The sequence below is a fragment of the Capricornis sumatraensis genome, chromosome 11, assembly GCF_032405125.1.
Source record: "Capricornis sumatraensis isolate serow.1 chromosome 11, serow.2, whole genome shotgun sequence".
NCBI lineage: Eukaryota > Metazoa > Chordata > Mammalia > Artiodactyla > Bovidae > Capricornis > Capricornis sumatraensis.
In genome coordinates, this window is record NC_091079.1 from 53,579,848 (window position 1) to 53,603,254 (window position 23,407).

The window sequence follows — 23,407 nt, forward strand, 5'->3', positions numbered from 1 at the left end:
TGTACTTAAGTCTATGACCTCCTGCGCTTGGCCAATCCGATGTCTTGAGATGCTAAGTCTTGAATTAACAACTGAACTTGTTAATTCAGTTCACTGGAAAAGATTCTGATGCTGGGAAAGATTGAGGGTGAGAGGAGAAGGGGGCAACAGAGGATGAGATAGTTGGATGGCATCATTGATTCAATGGATGTGAGTTTGAGCAAACTCTGGGAGATAGTGAAGGACAAGGAAGCCTGGCATGCTGCAGTCTGTGGGATCACAAAGAGTCAGACATGACTGAACAACAACAACATGAGCAAAAGTTGAGGCAGAGAATGTTGTTGGTTGTTTTATTTAAATAAGAAACGTGGAGCTTTCTCCTCAAGAAAAGGCTGTGATTTTGAATTTGATTGTTTTACTCTCTCTGTGCCCCTCCTTTCATCTGTGGATTAGTGGTTGACTCTACAGTAACTCTACAGTCTATTGCTTACAAAAGTCCCCCTGTACTGTAGGTACTATAATCTTCCAGAAACTGGCTGAACTCTGGAAACTCTGTAAGATATTTGAGGCCTGTGGCTGATGCTTCATCTTTATACGTATCTTAAGATTTATTCTCTTTGTAGGAAATTTTCTATGATCTTGAGCCTTTTCCTTGATATATATGTATGAAGATGTTTTTGGCTGCAACAGAAAACCCATCTCAAATTAATTTAAATAATAAGGATCATTGTTATTTTCTATAGTAGAAAATGGGGCTTTCCTGGTGGCCCAGTGGTAAAAAATCTGCTTGCCAATGCAGAAGACATAAATTTGATCCCTGATCTAGGAAGATTTCCTAGGGAAGGAAATGGCAACCCACTCCAGTATTCTTGTCTAGAGAACCCCATGGACAGAGGAGCCTGGCAGGCTACAGTCCATGAGGCTGCAGAGATGGACATGACTTAGTGACTGAACAACAATAACAACAGCATAATAGAAAATCCTGAGATCAAGCAATCTACTGCTGCTGCTGCTACTAAGTCGCTTCAGTCGTGTCTGACTCTGTGCAACCCCATAGATGGCAGCCCACCAGGCTCCCCCGTCCCTGGGATTCTCCAGGCAAGAACACTGGAGTGGGTTGCCCTTTCTTTCTCCAATGCATGAAAGTGAAAGTGAAGTCACTCAGTCATGTCCGACTCTCAGCAACCCCATAGACAGCAGCCCACCAGGCTCCTCCATCCATGGGATTTTCCAGGCAAGAGTACTGGAGTGGGGTGCCACTGAGATTCTTCTATATCTCCACTTTGTTGTTCTTGACTCCACCCTTAGACTTCTTCTTGTGATCATAATATGGTTTCTAGCAATTCAGCCTCATCTAGCATCCCCAATACTAAGTTGTACACATGTATATATATATATATATATATATATATACACACACACACATATATTCAGATTCTTTTCCATTATAGGTTATTAACCATTTCTTAATAAAGAAGTACTTCATCAGATTTCCATGAACTTCTTGGTTAATATAAAAATCACAATATGGTTTTACTCTATAACATATTCAACATTATTTCACTATCTAGTTGAGATTTTTAAGGGGGCTTCCCAGGTTGTGCAGTGGTAAAAAATCTACCTGCCAATGCAGGAGACACAGGAGACCCAGGTTTTATCCCTGGGTCAGGAAGATTCCCTGGAGAAAGAGATGGCAACCCACACCAGTATTCTTGACTGGAAAATTTCACGGACAGAGGAGCATGGGTGGCTACAGTCCATAGGGTCACAAAGAGTCAGACAGGACTGAGTGACTGAGCACACACAAGAAGCAATTTAGTTGGTAATAATTTCAAAGTTAAATAAAACTTGCAAGAATAGCACAAAAATCTCCTATATACTCCTCACCTAGAGATCCCATTCAAGTTTCAGCAATTACCCTTTTGATATCTTTTATAGCATAAGGATCCAGGATTACCACCTGCAACCAGTGGTCACAAACCTTTAAATTCTTTCAGTATCGAACAGTTCCTCAGTCTGCCTTTGATTTTCATATCCTTGACTATTTTCAGGTCACAGATCAGTCACTTTGCAGACTGCCCATCAATTTCAGTTTTTCAAGTGTTTCCTCATGGTCAGATTATGCAGTTTTTGACAACAATATTAAAGAAGTGATGATGTGTTTTATCACTGCATTCCAACTGGGTGGCACACAATGTTGACTCGCCCCCTTGCTGGATGTGTAAACGCTGTTACTTGATTGCCATAGTGTCTCCACTATAAAGTTGTTTTTTGTCTTTGTAATTAAGTAAGTGTTTTATGTGGAAATTGAAACCAGGACCTACTGTATAGCACAGGGAACTATACTCAATATTTTGTAAAACCTGTCCAGGAAAAGAATCTGAAAAATATATAAATGTATATATAACTGAGTCCTTACTCTGCTGTATACCTGAAACTAACACAGCATCATATATCAACTATATACTTCAATAAAATTTAAATAAAAAAGAAACTACATAAATACCTTTTTCTCACCTCCATCCACTAGTTTTAGGATGCATTGATGTATCATGCTTAACTTAATTATTACCATGATGGTTTCTAAGTGATGTTTTTTTCTAATTCCATCATTTTTCTACATTTAATAGTCAGTGTCATACTATAAGCAGAGCTTCTGTTCTCACCATTTATTTATGTCAGTATAGACTCATCAATTCCTATTTTATTCAGTGGTTTATAATCTGTTATTATCATTATTACTTGGCACACTGCATGGCATGTGGGATCTTAGCTTCCCAACCAGGGATGAAACCTGGAACCCCTACAGTGGAGGTCTGGAATCTTAACCACTGGATTGCCCCTGTCATTATTATTTTGATGTTCAAAATGACCAGATTTTGCCTAAGGTGCCCCTTCAAGCTAGCTTCTGTGTCTTTGTGACATGTCTTTCCCACTCTTTGGAAGAAAAGTTATGAGCAACCTAGACAGTGTATTAAAAAGCAGAGATATTACTTTGCCAACAAAGGTCCATCTAGTCATGGCTATGGTTTTTCCAGTAGTCATGTATGGATGTGAGAGTTGGACTGTGAAGAAAGGTGAACACTGAAGAATTGATGCTTTTGAACTGTGGTGTTGGAGAAGACTCTTGAGAGTCCCTTGGACTGCAAGGAGATCCAACCAGTCCATCCTAAAGGAGATCAGTCCTGGGTGTTCTTTGGAAGGAATGATGCTAACGCCGAAACTCCAGTACTTTGGCCACCTTATGCAAAGAGTTGACTCATTGGAAAAGACTCTGATGCTCGGAGGGATTGAGGGCAGGAGGAGAAGGGGGCAACAGAGGATGATGGCTGGATGGCATCACCGACTCGATGGACGTGAGTCTGAGTGAACTCCGGGAGTTGGTGATGGACACGGAGGCCTGGCGTGCTGCAGTTCATGGGGTTGCAAAGAGTCGGACACGACTGAGCGACTGAACTGAACTGAACTGAACTGAACTGATGTGGTTTAAATGGGACAATTTACTAAAGCACTTAGCACAGTGCTCAAAAAATGTTAGCTATGATTATGATACCCAATTGGAGGGGTTGATTCTGGCCTTCTAACTGCTTTGACTTTCTTCTCTTTTCTTGGATGCCTTTGTTCCACATCATGAATATTTGCTCTAATGCTGAGAAAAATGGATACATGCAACTCCAAACAGTTGTTGATTAGTAGTATCTGAAAAAAATCTGAGATTTTGGATATTTTAGAGTGATATGATAAATTTAGGATTGTGGAATCTCAGACAGACAACTGAGGAGAGTCAGTATAATGTTTTTAAGGGCAAGGACTCTGGAGCCAAATGGCATGGGTTTCAACCCTAGTTCTCCCACTCCCTAGTTGTGTGATCTCTGACAATTTATGGCAATCCACTCCAGTATTCTTGCCTGGAGAATCCCATGGACGGAGAAGCCTAGTAGGTTACAGTCCACGGGGTTGCAAAGAGTCGGACACGACTGAGCAACTTCACCTTCACCCTGTGCATTAGTTTCCTCATCTGGAAAATGGGGTTGATAATGAAAACAATTATTTTATGAGACACTTATGAGAATTCAACAAGTTAAAATGTGTGAATGTACTTAGACTGGTATCAGCACTTAAGAATCTGCCTGCAATGCAGGAGACCTGGGTTCAGTCCCTGGGTCAGGAAGATCCCCTGGAGAAGGGAATAGCTACCCGCTCCAGTATTCTTGCCTGGAGAATTCCATGGGCAGAGGAGCCTGGTGGACTACAGTCCATAGAGATGCAAACAGTTGGACGCTACTGAGGAACTATTACTTTCACTTCACTTCACTTCAAGCACTGTATACACATAAGCCATTCAACTGCTGACCTGTAGTGGCCTTTCCAAAAGCATGGGAGATATCCTGTGACCACAACCAAATCGTGCTTATGTCCCGTTGTTTAGATGTCTTTTCCTTTGTTTGTAGGAAGCTGAATTTTTAGAGTACACATATTACATATATATTACAATTACATACAGATGACAACTATATTATGTATATAGCTTTCTTATTTATCCATTCTATTGATACAATATGATTGATTGTGGTGTGGGAGAGACCTTTTCTCTTTAGCCTCATAGCCACATGTACAAGTGAGATGAGAGTGGAGGCAAAGCAGATCACTGATGGGATTCATTGGAGGATATCTGGATGGTTGAGAAGCAGCAATAGGTGCCTCTACTTTCCTCCACATGGCTCAGATGCTTATACAGCCATGGAGAACCAGGTCAGCTGAATGGTTTGGCTCAATCCATCTTGTTTGTAGCATAAAACCCCACATAGTATCTCAAATCATTGGTGTTTTTTTTTTTTTCTGCCTCACTGATTCATGCACCTGAGGTTAGAGCTTTGTACTTTAGACTTGAAATCACTAGCAAAAAAGATGTTGTTTTTGAAGGGGTATGACAATATTTTGGTATAATATCAGTTTTTTGAAAAATCTGTGTTGTTTTTGCCTATTTGTTTCAGATAAATTGGACCAGTACAGAGTTAAATGTTGAATATGATTGTTCTTTAAAAACATAGATTGTACTTAATATTGGTTTAGACTTTTCTTAAAGGCAGCATGATGTGATAAAAAAGAACATTTATTCATTAAACAAATATCCATTAAGCTCCCATAAATGCAAGCCAACTGTGCTGGGCAAACAGGAAGCATGTATATACATACACATTGCCTCCCCTACTCCCCAGGTGAAAAGATATTTCTTCTCTTACAATTTCCATCTGGTGGGGAGACAGATTAAGAATCATGTAAATAAAAAGTAATTATAACTGGAGTAAGAATGTGGTGTTGAGAGAATGGGTATTAGGATAAATTTATCTACTCAGAGATCTGGGCTTCTCTGGTGGCTCAGATGATAAAGAATCTGCTTGCAGTGCAGGAGACCTAGGTTTGATCCCTGGGTCAGGAAGATCCACTGGAGAAGGGAATGGCAACCCACTCCAGTATTCTTGCCTGGAGAATTCCATGGACAGAGGAGCCTGGTGGGTTACAGTCCATGGGGTTGCAATGAGTCAAACACGACTGAACAACTTTCATTTCTTCTTCATATACTCAGAGAGGTCATGGAAGGCTTCCTGGAGGCAGTGGCATTTGAGGTGAGATCTGAAGGATGAGAAGGAGATAACACTGCAGGGGCATCAGGGAGAGAAGGAAGGTGAATATTCCATTCAGGGGCCTAGTGTATACCAAGGTCTGTGGCAGGAGGAAGCATGGATTGTCTGAAGAGCAGAAGGAAGGTCAGAGTTGCCTGAGTTCAGAGGCAAGAGGAGTATGGTGATGTCACGAGGCTGTAGAGTGAGGTAGGAGCCAGGACAGTTGGGCCTCATGGGCCACATTATGTACTTGTGTTATCCCAAGTTGGCTGGAAAAGTACCTGTCAGCTGTTGAGAGAAGTTTAGGTCATGGCTTATGGTATACAAAAAAAAAAAAAAAAAAAAAACAGAAAAAAAAAAGAAATGCTAAAAAGGCTTATAATTAGGGTTTTCATTTTAATGCTCTGAATATATAAAAATACAATTTAATATAAGTATGCTGTTCACAAGATAATTAAAGACTTACAAAAATTAGTCAAAAAATCAGTAGAGATCGGTAATGGGGCACCGATTTGAAGTTGTATGGTTGAGCACCTTCTCCCAGTCCTGGCACTATGTCTCTGTGATGCCAAATGTCCTTATTTGGCGATGGTTGTTGTCTACTTACTCTGACCCTTTGCAACCCCATGGACTGTAGCCTGCTAAGCCCCTCTGTCATGGGATTTCCCAGGCAAGATTACTGGAGTGGGTTGCCATTTCCTTCTCCAGGGGATCTTCTGGACCCTGGGTTTGAACCTGCATTGCCTGCATTGGCAGGCAGGTTCTTTACCATCTGAGCCACCAGGGAAACCCTGTCCTTCTTTGCGGGTAGGGTCAAACTTGAAGTTTGTGGCTTTTCATGAATATGAGCCTTCATGGTCTGCCTTTATGATAGGCTCTGAATTAGGAATTGTTGAAATGTTGCAAATAATGGAAAGTGATGTAGTCAGCCCTGCATGTTGAAAAAAAAAACAACAACAACACTGGATGTAAACTGAGCAAATTTTAAAGTGGACAGTGAGAATTTGGAAAGATCAGTTAGAAGATCTCTGCAGGAGTCCTGACTAGAGATGCTAGGGGCAGGTGTTAAGGTGATGACAGGAGAGCTGGAAAGAAACACATGGATTGTTTTAGTCTTTGTTTGGGCTTCCCTGGTGGCTTAGATGGTAAAGAATCTGCCTGAAATGCGGGAGACCCGGGTTTGATCCCTGAATTGGGAATATTCCCTGGAGAAGGAAATGGCAAACCACTCCAGTATTCTTGCCTGGAAAATTAGATTGAATATATAGAACAACTGTGATTTTGGACTTTATAGAATAATGTCCCCATATTGGTGTTAGAATTAGACCACTTGACTGAAGGTAAGCAAAAATTAATTACACCAATACAGCGATTCTTTTTTCATATAATCATGTCTTTCCATGGTCCCATATCTGGATATACTTAAAATTTTCACTTTCCAAACAACTATTTGCATGTAGAAGTGGTCACTTAGATATGGCAATAACACAACCTGCACATGTTAATATTTATACTTTGGCTTTGTTTTTAAGGCAGAAACTGTCAACCAACATTTATTGAGCACTTATTATGTTCCAAATGATAAAGGATTTTAATTTATGACCTATAAATTTGTATTTTTCCCCTACTGTCTTACAACATTATGGTAATTATGAAAAAGATTAAACTATTCCAACTTAATTTTAAATAGCTGGGAAGTTAAAAGTATGAAAATGTAAAAGGAAACAGAAGTTCTTGAATATTGCATAGAAAATGCCCTCTTTTAAGAATCTTCTTAACCTTTTTACCTTGCTTTCCCACTGTGTGCCCAGAATAATTGATTATCCATGAATGATCCTACAAGCATTGGAGTAAAAAAGGCAGAAAACAATGGACAAAGATAATGAAATTTCACATTTTGCCTTGGCTACCTTTTTTTTTTTTTTCAGCTAACCCAAGTTAATAAAACTTCACATAAAAGGCTTTGAAATTTCATCATGGGTTTTGTGAAAGAGGTGAAAGTTGACCTAGAGGCCTTGACCTGTATAACTTGGCGGCTACTGAAAGTCTAGCCTCATAATTCAGAGGTCCAGTGACAGCTTTGCCTATAAACTTCAGTCTTCATTTCACCAACTTCTTCAGGTTTAGTCTCCTTGAAAATGCTTACAAAAGTGAAGGATATAATTTCTCTGCTTGGGATAGCAATGGTGATGTTTATGGAACCGTTTGCTGTCTCAGGGGTAATCTCCCGGATAATTCAGATTAACCTTATCGGGTCTCTAGATACCACATTACCCAGAGTGGATGATCTCCAGAATAACCTTTCCAGATCTTAAAGTTTTAACCCTAGCAACATTTTTTATCAAAAAATCTTTCAACAGAAATTCATTGAAAACTATCCAAGTAGGCATGCTTATTTCAACCCTTTTGGTCTGAAGTGGCCTTCGCCAGGCAAGAAAACTTAGTATTTTCTGTGAATGATTATAACTAGAAAGTGGGACATCCTGATGTCTCCTTCTGTTTAGTTTTTTCAAAGGACATTTGTTGTGCATCAAAATGTCTCGCTCCTCATAGTTGTTTAGGTTTTGAAATTGATTGCCTGGAAAAAAGGGAGGATTGCTTTTGTTAGTTCATTTAGTGGCAGAAACAGTTTGCCTAAAGGAGTGGAGAGCTTTCCCCAAGAATTTGTCTTTTGGACTGACAGCAGAAGAATCTTTCATTTGTATTGATCAAAAGTCTTTCTGTATTTGTGTGTGTGTTTTTAGGAAAGAGAGAAGTCAAAAGCTCTCTGAAACTGGGATTAACCCTGAAATTTTGTCCTGTTCAAGACATCTACATCCTAATAAAGCTTGCTGTTTTAAAATCTAATTTTAATTATATTAATAAATATAATAAAAATTAATAAAAGTAAATTGTTAATAATAAATTACTTCTTAGTACTATAAGGCTAAACCTTATAGTTTCAGTGCAAGGCTATGAATTTTACTGTCTTAAAATAAAAAAGTAGAAAAATGAAATAATTAAGCAGTTGTGAGTGAAATGCAGTGAGAAGGTGAGCCCAGGTGGTTCACAGAAGTTTATGTGGAAAATCTTCATCTGATTTGAATGAATTTAAAGTGGTGGAGCAGAGCAGGGGTGGTTGATAAAACTAATATCCTATCTATAATGGCCGGAGTACCTCATGGTGGTGGTGGTGGTTTAGTTGGTTAGTTGTGTCTGACTCTGCAATCCCATGGACTGTAGCCCCCGGCTCCTCTGTCCATGGTGGGTTGCCATACCCTTCTCCAGGGGATCTTCCTGACCCAGGGATTGAACCCGGGTCTCCTGCATTGTAGGCAGATTCTTTACCACCTGAACCACCATGATGTCCGTCAATAAGGATAACAGAAGAAAAATTCACTTTGGATTCTTCATCTTGAAACCTGGCCTATGCTTCTGAAAGTGAGCTGTTAAAAACCTTTACCCAATGTACATTCATTTGTTTATAAAAATGAGAGTGCAAGTAAGCACTTGAGATTGACCATGAGAAAATATTGGCTGTAGTCGAAGTCTTGTGAAGTCAGTGATGCTGGTTAGGGTGCTTTTTCACATATATGGCCAAGGAAACAACTGAGGTTATCTTGTTCATAAAATAAGAACCTATCGCTGATTTATTTTATGAAATAGCCACAAAGTGATCCGCAAATCAATCAATGTAATTCACCACATTAACAAATTGAAAAATAAAAACCATATGATTATCTCAATAGATGCAGAGAAGGCCTTTGACAAAATTCAACATCCATTTATGATAAAAACTCTCCAGAAAGCAGGAATAGAAGGAACATACCTCAACATAATAAAAGCTATATATGACAAACCCACAGCAAACATTATCCTCAATGGTGAAAAATTGAAAGCATTTCCCCTAAAGTCAGGAACAAGACAAGGGTGTCCACTTTCACCGCTACTATTCAACATAGTTCTGGAAGTTTTGGCCACAGCAATCAGAGCAGAAAAAGAAATAAAAGGAATCCAAATTGGAAAAGAAGAAGTAAAACTCTCACTGTTTGCAGACGACATGATCCTCTACATGGAAAACCCTAAAGACTCCACCAGAAAATTACTAGAGCTCATCAATGAATATAGTAAAGTTGCAGGATATAAAATCAACACACAGAAATCCCTTGCATTCCTATACACTAATAATGAGAAAGTAGAAAAAGAAATTAAGGAAACAATTCCATTCACCATTGCAACGAAAAGAATAAAATACTTAGGAATATATCTACCCAAAGAAACTAAAGACCTATATATAGAAAACTATAAAACACTGATGAAAGAAATCAAAGAGGACACTAATAGACGGAGAAATATACCATGTTCATGGGTCGGAAGAATCAATATAGTGAAAATGAGTATACTACCCAAAGCAATTTACAAATTCAATGCAATACCTATCAAGCTACCAGCCATATTTTTCACAGAACTAGAACAAATCATTTCAAGATTTGTATGGAAATACAAAAAACCTCGAATTGCCAAAGCAATCTTGAGAAAGAAGAATGGAACTGGAGGAATCAACTTGCCTGACTTCAGGCTCTACTACAAAGCCACAGTCATCAAAACAGTATGGTACTGGCACAAAGACAGACATATAGATCAATGGAACAAAATAGAAAGCCCAGAGATAAATCCACACACATATGGACACCTTATCTTTGACAAAGGAGGCAAGAATATACAATGGAGTAAAGACAATCTCTTTAACAAGTGGTGCTGGGAAAACTGGTCAACCACTTGTAAAAGAATGAAACTAGATCACTTTCTAACACCGCACACAAAAATAAACTCCAAATGGATTAAAGATCTAAATGTAAGACCAGAAACTATAAAACTCCTAGAGGAGAACATAGGCAAAACACTCTCAGACATAAATCACAGCAGGATCCTCTATGATCCACCTCCCAGAATTCTGGAAATAAAAGCAAAAATAAACAAATGGGATCTAATTAAAATTAAAAGCTTCTGCACAACAAAGGAAACTATACGCAAGGTGAAAAGACACCCTTCTGAATGGGAGAAAATAATAGCAAATGAAGCAACTGACAAACAACTAATCTCAAAAATATACAAGCAACTTATGCAGCTCAATTCCAGAAAAATAAATGACCCAATCAAAAAATGGGCCAAAGAACTAAATAGACATTTCTCCAAAGAAGACATACGGATGGCTAACAAACACATGAAAAGATGCTCAACATCACTCATTATCAGAGAAATGCAAATCAAAACCACAATGAGGTACCACTTCACACCAGTCAGAATGGCTGCGATCCAAAAATCTGCAAGCAATAAATGCTGGAGAGGGTGTGGAGAAAAGGGAACCCTACTACACTGCTGGTGGGAATGCAAACTAGTACAGCCACTATGGAGAACAGTGTGGAGAGTCCTTAAAAAACTGCAAATAGAACTACCTTATGACCCAGCAATCCCACTGCTGGGCATACACACCGAGGAAACCAGAATTGAAAGAGACACATGTACCCCAATGTTCATCGCAGCACTGTTTATAATAGCCAGGACATGGAAACAACCTAGATGTCCATCAGCAGATGAATGGATAAGAAAGCTGTGGTACATATACACAATGGAGTATTACTCAGCCGTTAAAAAGAATTCATTTGAATCAGTTCTGATGAGATGGATGAAACTGGAGCCGATTATACAGAGTGAAGTAAGCCAGAAAGAAAAACACCAATACAGTATACTAACACATATATATGGAATTTAGAAAGATGGCAATGACGACCCTGTATGCAAGACAGGAAAAAAGACACAGCGGTGTATAATGGACTTTTGGACTCAGAGGGAGAGGGAGAGGGTGGGATGATTTTGGAGAATGGCATTCTATCATGTATACTATCATGTAAGAATTGAATTGCCAGTCTATGTCTGACGCAGGATACAGCATGCTTGGGGTTGGTGCATGGGGATGACCCACAGAGATGTTATGGGGAGGGAGGTGGGAGGGGGGTTCATGTTTAGGAAAACATGTAAGAATTAAAGATTTTAAAATTTAAAAAAAAAAAAAAAAGATGCTTACTCCTTGGAAGGAAAGTTATGACTAGCCTAGACAGCATATTAAAAAGCAAAGACATTACTTTGTCAACAACAAAGGTCCATCTAGCCAAGGATATGATTTTTCCAGTGGTCATGTATGGATGTGAGAGTTGGACTATTAAGAAAGCTGAGCACTGAAGAATTAATGCTTTCGAATTGTGGTGTTGGAGAAGAGTCTTGAGAGTTCCTTGGACTGCAAGGAGATCCAACCAGCCCATCCTAAAGGAGATCAGTCCTGGGTGTTCATTGGAAGGACTGATGTTGAAGCTGAAACTCCAATACTTTGGCCACCTGATGTGAAGAGCTGATTCATTTGAAAAGACCATGATGCTGGGAAGGATTGAGGGCAGGAGGAGAAGGGGACGACAGAGAATGAGATGGTTGGATGGCATCACCGACTCAATGGACATGGGTTTGGGTGGACTCCAGGAGGTTGATGATGGACAGGGAGGCCTGGTGTGCTGCAGTTCATGGGGTAACAAAGAGTCAGACACAACTGAGCGACTGAACTGAACTGAATGTAAGAGAACAATTAGAAGATAGTAGAACCTAACTTTATAGCCGATGACTATGCAGTCAAACCATCCATCTTCCAGAAATACATCGCTGCTAAGCTGGAGGTATACAATAACTTCATTCTTTTGATTCAAGCTCTAGAGATGAGATCAGAGTGTGCTTTAATGAAAAATTAAGCAGACTGCATAATCTAAAAAGATAGGAACTTTCTCCCTGGGAGCCTGGGAGCCTAGAGCCATGCCTAATTTGGAGCCATTATACAAAAAGCTACTACACTACATTGTTTTTATTCACTCCAAGAGAAGAGGTAAAGAAATCTACACACTTTAGAGAAACAATGGGGAGAAAATTCTGAAACAATGAAAATTTTGAAAATATACAAATGTGACATCATTACACCAAAGTTACTAGAATTGAGTGTCTCTGCATGACCCGTGAGATTCTTTCCTTTTTCATCTGGAATGCCCGGCAGTGAGCAGACCAACATGTGTATTAAATTGCACTTGCTCCTGAGAATGCTCTTTATGTAAGATTAAGTCATATTTTCTTCTTTTCTATTTCCAAGAGTATTTTTTTTCTGGAAAACTATTAAAGAATCTTACAATTAAAAAAAAAAAAAAAAGACTGGGTTGGATTACGTGAGTTCTATTTGTGTATTTTCTAAAACTGAACCCCAGAGTTTAAGACATACCCTTAATGGCAACCTACTTCAGTACTCTTGCCTGGAGAATCCTATGGACAGAGAAGGCTAGTGGGCTACAGTCCATGGGGTAGCAAGGAATTGGACACAACTGAGTGACTAACACTCTCAGACACAGGCGAACATGCCAGGCTAGGCCTAAAGCCCTAAGCAGAGATGAGAGCCACTGCCTGGAGGAACAGCTTAGAACTCATACCCTAAGGGCAACTCATCCCACGGAAGAACGAGGAAGAGCTGAGATGAATGTGACCCATTTGCTTTTTCTAAATTTACCAAATAGATAAATCATTTTTCCTCCCCTCCAGCAGATTGTCTGAAGAGGCAGAGAGAGCTCAGGAGTAGCAGAACTATCTTGCTACATGGGAAAAAAAAAACCAATAAGAATAGAAAAAGCACTGTCCATCTTCGAATAATCATGTATACTATTATTCTTTGTCATTATCACTTAACTTTTTAAAATCTTTCATTAAAAAGCCTGATTTTCTTTATTTAAAAAAAAAAAAAGCCACAAAGTGGCTAAGTGGTTCTAAACAAATCATGTAACCTTGCTGGCCTCCAGTCTTCATGTTTTTCTTATTTTATCCTCGGGTCCTAGTATAGTCCTTGGCAGTTAATAGGGATAAAAATGATATATGACATAAATGAGGAAGCTTGGATTGCTAATTTTTAGAATTAGAATTTTAATTTTTAGATTTCATTTCTAAATTCTGTGATTCAGGTGTAGTAATTTTGTTTTCTTTATTCTTTCAGTGAGGAAAATCATGCCAATGTTTTTGGCAAAGCTTATCATCAGAATTAACTAGTATGATACTTTCCAAGTTATGGAGGTCCTACAGAAAAAGATAACAAGACCACATCTTCTTTCCTTTCAAATAGCTATGATAATTTTTATTAATATTTTGTAAAAAAATAAGAAAAATATTTTTCATTGATCAAATGCCACAATTATATCAGGTGCTGCAGAGAAAATAGAACCTTCTTAGCAAGTTTGTAATCTGAATACAATTTCAAGGCACTTGTATTAGTCACTGAGTTTTTTTTTTTTTAATTTAATTTAATTTTATTTTTTCTGTTTTTTATTTTTATTTATTTATTTATGTTTATGTTTATTTTTTGTTTTATTTATTTATTTTTTAAAAATTTTTATTTTTACTTTATTTTACTTTACAATACTGTATTGGTTTTGCCATACATTGACATGAATCCACCACGGGTGTACATGCATTCCCAAACATGAACCCCCCTCCCACCTCCCTCCCCATAACATCTCTCTGGGTCATCACCGTGCACCAGCCCCAAGCATGCTGTATCCTGCGTTGGACATAGACTGGCGATTCAATTCTTACATGATAGTATACATGTTACAATGCCATTCTCCCAAATCATCCCACCCTCTCCCTCTCCCTCTGAGTCCAAAAGTCTGTTATACACATCTGTGTCTTTTTTGCTGTCTTGCATACAGGGTCGTCATTGCCATCTTTCTAAATTCCATATATATGTGTTAGTATACTGTATTGGTATTTTTCTTTCTGGCTTACTTCACTCTGTATAATCGGCTCCAGTTTTGTCCATCTCATCAGAACTGATTCAAATGTACTCTTTTTAATGGCTGAGTAATACTCTATTGTGTATATGTACCACAGCTTTCTTATCCATTCATCTGCTGATGGACATCTAGGTTGTTTCCATGTCCTGGCTATTATAAACAGTGCTGCGATGAACATTGGGGTACATGTGTCTCTTTCAATTCTGGTTTCCTCGGTGTGTATGCCCAGAAGTGGGATTGACCCAGTCACTGAGTTTAGAAATGACCACATGCCAGTGTTTGAGAGAGTCTGGTCACATATGTTGTAGCACAGGAAACAGTCAGACTGTCATCAGCCCAGACATGGCCAGAGGGAAGAAAGTTCTCTAAAAGCCTATTCTATTAGTGAGGCTTTAGCATTGCTTTTTATCTTTTTGGTTTGGAATGGCAGCCACCATTTTGTGGTCTCAAAAAATATGGAAGCCAGGTGCTTTGCGTTCCAGGCCTGGTAGTTTACCCTGTGAGGGTCAATCACCCATTTTGGTTTTCAGTTAATCCACTTTTGAAAAGTTGATAGTAGCATTTACACCATCAGTTTGTTGTAGCTCCAAAATGAATGACTGTAGAATAATCTGAGAAAGTTCTATTTCTATGGCAACTATGTGGATATCTCCAATTTTTCAAGTCTGTGAAAAGATCAAAATAATTTAGAAACTCTTATTTACTAAAATATTCCAAGTGGAACTTGGGCCATGTGATTTTATCTCTCATTTTCCTTTGCTAAAAGCTTTACTGACAAAAGGAAATAAAAGGAAAATAAGTGCAGGGATAAGAAACAGTGTATTTATCTACTGGCAATGAGAAGTGTGTCATTTGTAAAGTCTCCCCAAAGGGTGGTATTTTCTTCCACCATTAGAGTGGCTGATGGAGTGGGTTGCCATGCCCTCCTCCAGGGGATCTTCCCAACTCAGGGATCGAACCCAGGTCTCCTGCATTGCAGGCAGATTCTTTACCATCTGAGCCACCAGGTAAGCCCAAGAATACTGGAGTGGGTAGCCTATCCCTCTGCAGGGGATCTTCCCAACCCAGGAATCGAAATAGGGTCTCCTGCATTGCAGGTGGATTCTCTACTAGCTGAGCTACCGGGAAAGCACAGTGTATGCTCCAGATTTGTACTAATTACACACAGGGATTCCAAGTAGAAATTTATACCTTACACCGTGTGTGTGTGCGCTCAGTTGCTAAGTTGTGTCTGATCCCATGGACTGTAACCTGACAGGCTCTTCTGTCTATGGGATTTTCCAGGCAAGAATACTGGAGTGGGTTGCCATTTCTTCCTCCAGGGGACCTTCCCTACTTTACTTGTAGAGAAACTGAATCAACAAAGAACTAATATTATTAATATGGGAAAAACCCAAGAGTCAGATGTTGGGTAATGATTTACACTAATTTTTTAAATTCATGTATTCATTTCCTTATTCATTCAACCAGTATATTAAGTTCCAGGTACTGAGGATAAAGAAGATAACTAGTCTCATGTTTTTAAGTTTAATTTCTTTTTTCTTATTATTTACGAACTTTAACAAATAAGAGGGTTTATAATGGGTTATTCTGATATTTCTGTTAATATGTACATTTCTATTTATTTATGAAGAAGCTTATTCTTTACCAGAGATCCCTATGAATGGGAAAACCCTTAAATACTCTAATATATCTATAATGAATAGAACTATATACAAATTAAAAAATAATAAGATATTAATACAAAGCATGGTGCTTGTATGAGTCTACTGCAAATAGAAGAATCTTTTTAAGGTTGAAACATGAGCTATGTGACTATAGTATTGACTCTTCTCAAATATTTAAAAGTGTGTGACCCATGAGTGTATCTTATACTAATTCTTTAGAGAGTATTTTCTTTTACTGATAACTGGCTTAAGAAAAATAAATGTATTAATTCCAGACCTGAAAAGCCTAGGGCTTCAGACTTGGTCTAATCCAGAGACTCAAATGATGTCAATAGGGTTAAGACTCTTTCTTGGCTTGGCTTTTTTCTGTATTGGCTCCATCTTTTGAGTGGGTTCTTCCTCATGGTGATAAAATAGCTGTTAGCAGTACTAGCGTTATGTCCTATTTTGCTAACAATTCAAATGGAAGATCATACTTTTTCTCCAATAATTCCAACCAAAATATAAGAATTGAGTTTCATTGACTCTGGTTGGTATGCCTTGGGTCACATGCTTAGACTTGGAGCTGGGTTGATGCCACTCTCACCCAAGCCACAGGAACTGAGAATGAGGAAAAGCAGACTTCTGTTAGAAAGAGAGGGCATGAATATGGCTATCTGTTATATTACTTTCAGCAATATGTAGTATCTAGAAAGGTCCTGTTTGTCTTCTGCCTTATATCACCATGGCAGGTTCCATTCTGGCCTCTTCTCTCTGGCCCAGTGGACATATTTTCCTCTATCTTGCACATTTAGGTTTGCACATTAGTCTGTCTAAGAGACCATGGTTTAAGCCAGGGATTTTTAGAAATGTGAAATCCTTAAGTGGAGAATGTTTCCATTTATAGCAGAAAAGTGGCTCTGTGCTATTTGGCCATATGGCTTGCCTTGGATGTGAAGGTATATATTCTTATGTCATCAAAATTCCTTGATTTTAGAGCAGGATATATGTCTTGTGTCCTCATCACAAGGAATTTTTAATATGGTATGTCTCCTTAAAGAAAAAGCATTATGAATTCATATAAATTATATTAGGAAGAGTTTTCCCTTTGAAAATTAAACTTTGCTTCTAACTCGATGGTTATACTTAATCTAATGGATTTTTGAGTGTTCAAAAATAGTTAACATCTGCTAATGACCTAAATCAAATCCCTTATGATTATACAGTGGAAGTGAGAAATAGATTTAAGGGACTAGATCTGATAGACAGGGTGCCTGATGAACTATGGACAGAGGTTTGTGACATTGTACAGGAGACAGGGATCAAGACCATCCCCACGGAAAAGAAATGCAAAAAAGCAAAATGGCTGTCTGGGGAGGCCTTACAAATAGCTGTGAAAAGAAGAGAAGCGAAAAGCAAAGGAGAAAAGGAAAGAAATAAGCATCTGAATGCAGAGTTTCAAAGAATAGCACAGAGAGATAAGAAAGCCTTCCTCAGCGATCAATGCAAAGAAATAGAGGAAAACAACAGAATGGGAAAGACTAGAGATCTCTTCAAGAAAATTAGAGATACCAAGGGAACGTTTCATGCAAAGATGGGCTCAATAAAGGACAGAAATGGTATGGACCTAACAGAAGCAGAAGATATTAAGAAGAGGTGGCAAGAATACACAGAAAAACTATACAAAAAAGATCTTCATGACCCAGATAACCATGATGGTGTGATCACTCACCTAGAGCCAGACATCCTGGAGTGTGAAGTCAAGTGGGCCTTAGAAAGCATCACTATGAACAAAGCTAGTGGAGGTGATGGAATTTCAGTAGAGCTATTTCAAATCCTAAAAGATGATGCTGTAAAAGTGCTACACTCAACATGCCCACAAATTTGGAAAACTAAGCAGTGGCCCAGGACTGGAAAAGGTCAGTTTTCATTCCAATCCCAAAGAAAGGCAATGCCAAAGAATGCTCAAACTACCACACAATTGCACTTATCTCACACACTAGTAATGTAATGCTCAAAATTCTCCAAGCCAGGCTTCAGCAATACGTGAACCGTGAACTTCCAGATGTTCAAGCTAGTTTTAGACAAGGCAGAGGAACCAGAGATCAAATTGCCAACATCTGGTGGATCATCAAAAAAGCAAGAGAGTTCCAGAACAACATCTATTTCTGCTTTATTGACTATGCCAAAGCCTTTGACTGTGTGGATCACAATAAACTGTGGACAATTCTGAAAGAGATGGGAATACCAGACTACCTGACCTGCCTCTTGAGAAACCTATATGCAGGTCAGGAAGCAACAGTTAGAACTGGACATGGAACAACACACTGGTTCCAAATAGGAAAAGGAGTATGGCAAGGCTGTATATTGACACTCTGCTTATTTAACTTCTATGCAGAATACATCATGAGAAACTCTAGGCTGGAGGAAGCACAAGCTGGAATCGAGATTGCCGGGAGAAATATCAATAACCTCAGATGTGCAGATGACACCACCCTTATGGCAGAAATTGAGGAACTAAAAAGCTTCTTGATGAAAGTGAAAGAGGAGAGTCAAAAAGTTGGCTTAAAGCTCAACATTCAGAAAACAAAGATCATGGCATCTGGTCCCATCACTTCATGGGAAATAGACAGGGAAACAGTGGAAACAGTGTCAGACTTTATTTTGAGGGGTTCCAAAATCACTGCAGATGGTAATTGCAGCCATGAAATTAAAAGATGCTTACTCCTTGGAAGGAAAGTTATGACCAACCTAGACAGCATATTAAAAAGCAGAGATATTACTTTGCCAACAAAGGTCTTTCTAGTCAGGGCTATGGTTTTTCCATTGGTCATGTATGGATGTGAGAGTTGGACTGTGAAGAAAACTGAGTGCCGAAGAATTGATGCTTTTCAGCTGTAGTGCTGCAAAGACTCTTAAGAGTCCCTTGGACTACAAGGAGATCCAACCAGTCCATCCTAAAGGAGATCAGTCCTGGATGTTCATTGGAAGGACTGATGCTGAAGCTGAAACTCCAATACTTTGGCCACCTCATGTGAAGAGTTGACTCATTGGACAAGACCCTGATGCTGGGAGGGATTGGGGGCAGGAGAAGAAGGGGACGAGAGAGGATGAGATGGCTGGATGGCATTAACGACTCAATGGACATGAGTTTGAGTAAACTCCAGGAGTTGGTGATGGACAGGGAGGCCTGGCCTGCTGTGATTCATGGGGTCGCAGAGTCGGACACAGCTGAGCAACTGAACTGAACTGAACTGAACTGAACTGAACTGAACTGAACTGAATGAACTCATAAGGGAATCTGTATGTGTGTGTGTTTTAGTCACTAACTCATGTCTACCTCTTTTGTGACCCTGTGGACTGTAGCCCTCTAGGCTCCTCTGTTCACGGGATTTCCCAGGCAAGAATACTGGAGTAAGTTGCCATTTCCTCCTCCAGGGGATCTTCCCAACCCCAGCAGTATGAGTTCACTCATACTGTTCCCAACCCAGGGATTGAACCCATGTCTACTATATTAGCAGGCAAATTCTTTACCACTGAGTCTCCTTACTTCCCTAAGGGGATCTATACAGCATAACAATGGTAAAAAGTTAAGATTTGTCTCTGTTTGATTTGTCTTTTATCACTTTGTGGCTTTTACAACTTGTGCTTTTCTTTTGTTTTTGTAATACATACTGGAGACATTTTGAGATCTGGATTGTACTACATTCCAACTATTAATGCAGCACTGATGTGTGATGAATACAAACTTTATTACTGTGTATATGATAGGACTTACCATTTTCACCATTTTAATGTGCTAGGCATAATGCTAACAACTTTAACTTTCACAACAAGTCCACAAAGCAAATATTTCTATCCTCATTTTACATATTAGATGATTAAGGCTTAGATAACTATTTTGATGTTAGCTACAGTTGTTTTGTAGATGCCCTTTATCAGGTTAAGGAAATTCTTTTTTGTTCCTACTTTGCAGAGGTATTTTAATCATTAATGCTGAGTTTTATCAAAGGCTTTTTTCTTCCTTAATTAATAGAATCTATGAATTTAAAAAGCTTTCTTAATGGTGAATTATATGAATATTTGATTGATTCTCAAGTATTGAACTAGTTTAATTTCCTTGGATAAGCCCCAGTCTGCTCATACTGTTGCTTTATATGTTGCTGGATACAGTTTGCCAATATTTTGTTGAGGACTTATGCCTCCTCATAAGGAGGTCATATGGACATTGGTCTGTAGTTTCTTTATAATGTCTTATTTCTGGTTTTGGTGTCAATGTTATGCTGATTCATAAAATGAGAGTCTTTACTCATTTTTTGGAACATATGATGTAGAATTGTTGTTACTTCTTCCTAAAATTTTTGGTAGAAATCTCCAGTGGAACAATCTGGGCCTATAGTATTCTTTGTGGGAAGGTATTCATTCTATAATAGATATTCAGGTTATCTATTTCTCTTTGAGTGAGTTTTGTTCATTTCTTTCTTTCAAGGCACTGGCTCATTTGAGCTTCAGTCAGTTCAGTTCAGTCATTCATTTGTGTCTGACTCTTTGCAACCCCATGCACTGAAGCATGCCAGGCTTCCCTGTCCACCACCAACTCCTAGAGCTTGCTCAATCTCATGTCCATCCAGTTGGTGAAGCCATCTAATCATCTTATCCTCTATTGTCCTCTTCTCCTCCTGCCTTCAATCTTTCCCAGCATCAGGGCCTTTTCCAATGAGTCAGTTCTTTGCATCAGCTGGCCACAGTATGGAGTTTCAGCTTCAGTATCAGTCCTTCCAGTGAATGTTCAGGACTGATTTTCTTTAGGATGGACTAATTTTATCTCCTTGCAATCCAGAGGACTCTCAAGAGGCTTCTACAACACCATGGTTCAAAAACATCAATTCTTTGGCACTCAGCTTTCTTTATAGTCCAACTCTCACATACATACATGAGTACTGGAAAAACCATAGCTTTGACTAGACAGATCATTGTTGGTAAATAATGTTTGATTTTTAATATGCTGTCTAGGTCAACTCAGCAGTGACCACAGGACTGGGAAAGGTCAGTTTTCATTCCAATCCCAAAGAAAGGCAATGCCAAAGAATGCTCAAACTACCACAATATTGCACTCATCTCACACGCTAGTAAAGTAATGCTCAAAATTCTCCAAGCCAGGCTTCAGTAATACGTGAACTGTGAACTCCCTGATGTTTGAGCTGGTTTTAGAAAAGGCAGAAGAACCAGAGATCAAATTGCCAACATCTGGTGGATCATCAAAAAAGCAAGAGAGTTCCAGAACAACATCTATTTCTGCTTTATTGACTATGCCAAAGCCTTTGACTGTGTGGATCACAATAAACTGTGGACAATTCTGAAAGAGATGGGAATACCAGACCACCTGACCTGCCTCTTGAGAAACCTATATGCAGGTCAGGAAACAGCAGTTAGAACTGGACATGGAACAACAGACTGGTTCCAAATAGGAAAAGGAATATATCAAGTCTGGATATTGTCACCCTGCTTATTTAACTTCTATGCAGAGTACATCATGAGAAATGCTGGACTGGAAGAAGCACAAGCTGGAATCAAGATTGCCAAGAGAAATATCAATAACTTCAGCTATGCAGATGACACCACCCTTATGGCAGGAAACAAAGAGGAACTAAAGAGCCTCCTGAGAAAAATGAAAGAGGAGAGTGAAAAAATTGGCTTAAAGCTCAACATTCAGAAAACTAAGATCATGGCATCTGGTCTCATCAATTTCATGGTAAATAGATGGGGAAACAGTGGCAGACTTTATTTTGGGGGCTCCCAAATCACTGCAGATGGGACTTCAGCCATGAAATTAAAAGACACTTGTTCCTTGGAAGAAAAGCTATAATAGACTTAGTTCAGTTCAGTTCAGTTCAGTTCAGTTGCTCAGTCATGTCCGACTCTTTGTGACCCCATGAATCACAGCACGCCAGGCCTCCCTGTCCATCACCAACTCCTGGAGATTTCCCAAACTCATGTCCATTGAGTCGGTGATGCCATCCAGCCATCTCATCCTCTGTTGTCCCCTTCTCCTCCTGCCCCCAATCCCTCCCAGTATCAGAGTCTTTTCCAATGAGTCAACTCTTCACATGAGATGGCCAAAGTATTGGAGTTTCAGCTTTAGCATCAGTCTTTCCAATGAACACCCAGGACTGATCTCCTTTAGTATGGACTGGTTGGATCTCCTTGCAGTCCAAGGGACTCTCAAGACTCTTTGCAGCATGACAGTTGAAAAGCATCAATTCTTCGGTGCTCAGTTTTCTTCACAGTCCAACTCTCAGATCCATACTTGACCAATGGAAAAACCATATCCTTGACTAGAAAGACTTTTGTTGACAAAGTAATATCTCTGCTTTTTAATATGCTGTCTAGGTTGGTCATAATTTTCCTCCCAAGGAGTAAGTGATTTTTAATTTCATGGCTGCAATCACCATCTGCAGTGATTTTGGAGCCCCCAAAAATAAAGTCTGACACTGTTTCCATTGTTTCCCCTTTTATTTCCCATGAAGTGATGGGACCAGATGCCATGATCTTTGTTTTCTGAATGTTGAGCTTTAAGCCAACTTTTTCATTCTCCTCTTTCATTTTCATCAAGAGATTTTTAGTTCCTCTTCACTTTCTGCCATAAGGGTGGTGTCATCTGCACATCTGAGGTTATTGATATTTCTCCTGGCAATCTTGATTCCAGCTTGCGCTTCTTCCAGCTCGGCATTTCTCATTACGTTCTCTGCATATAAGTTAAATAAGCTGGGTGATAATATGCAGCCTTGACATGCTCCTTTCCTAGTTTGGGACCAGTTCTTTGTTCTATGTCCAGTTCTAAATGTTGCTTCTTGACCTGCATACAGATTTCTCAGGAGGCAGGTCAGGTGGTCTGGTATTTCCATCTCTTGAAGAATTTTCCTCAGTTTGCACAGTCAAGGGCTTTAGCATAGTCAATGAAGCAGAAGTAGATGTTTTTCTGAAATTCTCTTGCTTTTTCTATGATCCAGTGAATGTTGGCAATTTGATCTCTGGTTTCTCTGCCTTTTCTAAGTCCAACTTGAACATCTGAAAGTCCTTGGTTTATGTACTGTTGAAACGTGGCTTGGAGAATTTTGAGCTTTACTTTTCTAGCATGTGAGATGAGTGCAATTGTGCAGTAGTTTGAGTATTCTTTGGCATTGCCTTTCTTTGGGATTGGAATGAAAACTGACCTTTTCCAGTCCTGTGGCCACTGCTGAGTTTTCCAAATTTGCAGGCTTATTGAGTGCAGCACTTTAACAGCATCATTTTTTAGGATTTGAAATAGCTCAGC